The following is a 3,189-nucleotide window of genomic DNA, read 5'->3' as shown; positions in this document are numbered from 1 at the left end:
AAATTGTGTCAATCCTCACATAATCTTATTATTAGACCCTTCATAGACAACATGCACACCATCAGCCACTAGATAGAGAATTTGAAATATAAACCTTAGTCTAAATGATTTTAACCCCAACTAAAGGAGACCAACTAGAAAAATATTGCATTACATGAAATATCTTATAACCAATAGCATATAATAATTTCAATCCATCAAACAAAAGTGTGAATGCAAGAGGACGATGAATAATACAAGCAATTGAAAAAATAAGAACTTTGAGAGTTTAAAGAAAGTATCATTGTATTTATTTCAATAAGGAAATATAGTAGAGTAGTATCAATTGCATATACAAACAAGAAATTACATAAGATTCAATATTTTATGTTTCATTTGTAATAATATGTGTATCATTATATCAAAACAATATCCATCGACCTATATATAAAGAGGTCTTGATGCCCCTTCTCATAGAAAACGAGGAGGTGCAACATAGCTACATACCTCTTCAAAATATAAATAAGTTAACCAATTATTATCGAGTACATAGGTAATCATATCTTAATAAACATAACAAACTAAAAATATTTGACAACTTAATCAACTTGATCCACACCCTCTTCTTCATTAGTTGTTGCATATGTCAATGCCACCTTAGGGACAGTCATGTAATCATTAACCCACTTTTTAATTTGATCATGTGTTGGCCATGTAAATTGAGAAACCTCTAGGATAAATGTATGCAATTCCAACCACTTCTTTCCTCTAGAAACCTTCACATCCATTTGGAACTCAGTGAAATTGTTCTCTATGGTGATCATTTTATTCAATAACTTATGAAACAAATCCATCTGATTTATTTTTTCTCCTTTAAATTTGGCCATAGATCTTTGTGGTAGTACTCTTAACTCATTTCTCTAGCTCTCCAAATCCTTGGCTCTCCCCTCACTTCCTTAATAGCAGGAATAGCCCACCGATCTTTCAAAATGATAGGGACCAACTTTTGCTCCATTTTTTTAAATTATTGGTCCATGTAACTCAAAATTTTGGCTATTGCATCAAGCATATCCACTATATCTTTGATTTGAGATGGAGAGTCTGGATCCCTTTCGATCACCTCATAGAGCCTACCTAATTCAAATATGGAAGACCTCCACTTCCTCTCTAGTTCTGATAGCACAATTTTATTCTTCTTAAATAAGTTCAGCATAAGGTTGAAATTCTAAAAGCCTTCATATATTTCATCACACTTACTCAAGATGCTCCTTGTCCTGAGAGCAATAATTTCTTCCAAGTTCTTGTGAATACAATCCTTGTGCACGTCTTTTTGTTTAGTTCCTCAGGTTGTTTTTCTTCAATAGTTATGACAAGAGAAACTTTGTGAACTACAATGGCACTAGATGCTTCAGGAGTCCTCAACTCAAGCAGTTCTTTTTCAAGTCTTCTTATATTCATATGCATTTTTTTTATTATCTTATTGATCTCATTTTCTCTCTTGTACAAATCATCAATTTAGTCCTACATATGCCTAACCTGATCTTGATTGAGCATTGCCTTATGTGTCATTTTAGTGGTAATTATCAAGCGGTTGGTATTATCAATGGTTTGTACCCATGGCATGCCCTTTGTTCATCTAGAAATTTCAATCTGCTTGGGTTTATTACCTTTGAAAGTAACCCAAGTGGAAAGAGTTTCTATCTTAGGGTCATACCTTGATCCTTGCACCTTATCAAGAGTCTCAAACTTTGTCACAAAAGTAGGGTCCTGCTACTTTCTAACTTCGTCTAGTAAGAATAATTCCTTTAATATTAATCCTAGCACAACTAACATGTCACTCTTTTGCATAATCTCCCATGTTTATATTACAAGCTAGAGTTGTCGTTGCCCCAAAAGATCGACTTCTCAATGCCCGATACAACCACTAGACTTATAGAACACAAGATGCGACTAAGCCATGTCACGAATCCCAAAAGGGAATGTTGGTGGTTAGTCCAACAATCCCCCCCTTAGCGTTACCCAGATTCGAACCTATGACCAAGCTCTGATACCACTAGAGTTATCGTTGCACCAAAAGATCGACTTGTCAATACCTAATACAACCACTAGACTTATAGAACATAGGAGTTAGTTCAACAGTTTCCTCTTTGGTGCAAGATATTTCATCTAGGTTAAATTCATCAATCATTTGTTGTACAATTACTTCATGTTGTGACTCATCCATGCCTTCTAATCTTTTATTTCTCCCTTCTTTAAAGTCCTTCATCTTATATCTAATCCAAAAATCCTTAAATTCATGAGTCTTTGTGAAATTCAACTACTCAATGAACCTTAGAGAGATTTCCTCTCTTTCATCCTCAGTGTTTTTTGGTTCATTATTATCCATGGTTTGTGCATAATAACCATGTTCTTCCTCTTAAAACATCGGGGGTGGTGATGTTGCTTTAGCCACAGTGTTCTCCTTCAGAATCTTCAATATATGAGAAGCTTCCTCTGATCCTCTCTCATTATTTGAGTCATCATAAGAAACCAAAGGGGTGAACTACTTTTGGGAACATCTATTTATGGCATAGGAGCAAAAGATTCAAAATCAGATTCATTTAATATCAACCATCTTATCTTTTTTTTGGTGTAGGTTGAGGTTGTTGAATCTCATTCCCCTCATCCTATTTCAAATGCTCTTTATAAATCTTGTCAAAATCTCGAATGCACCTATCAATCCTAATTCCTTCAATTTCTTCCTCAATACAGAAGCGAGAAAGACCTTTGCTCAGCCTTTTGTTTTCTATCTTTGGTAGGACACTCTATTCTTTACCCTTTGAATCATCTCTAAAGAATCATCACAATTTTGGATAATGTCATTCGCCATATTGAATTGATGCATGTAACTTGCAATAAAAGACTTAATATGCCCCTCAAGGTCATATTGTTTGGCTTTATCACTGATGAACCAAAAATTGTTCATGATATGCTCCTGGACCTCTTATAGCATTGAGTAGCCTACCATGAAACCATTAAATTTTATGGTGGGGAATTATGTTTCGTTCTTCCTGTTGGTGTTCCAAAAATACTAGGTTGCAAAAACCCAATACCAAGATATAGAGGATACAACAAGGTCTAAGGATTATCTTATTCATATATTCAACCAAATTTATCTCATATTTGGACCAACTTTGACATAGCACAAAGACTCTTTACACTTTAGGCTCT

This window comes from Cupressus sempervirens, chromosome 7 (genome assembly GCF_028749045.1).
Source record: "Cupressus sempervirens isolate cs-2001-9-10 chromosome 7, ASM2874904v1, whole genome shotgun sequence".
NCBI classification, from domain to species: Eukaryota; Viridiplantae; Streptophyta; class Pinopsida; order Cupressales; family Cupressaceae; genus Cupressus; species Cupressus sempervirens.
Note: the sequence above shows the minus strand (reverse complement) of the source record.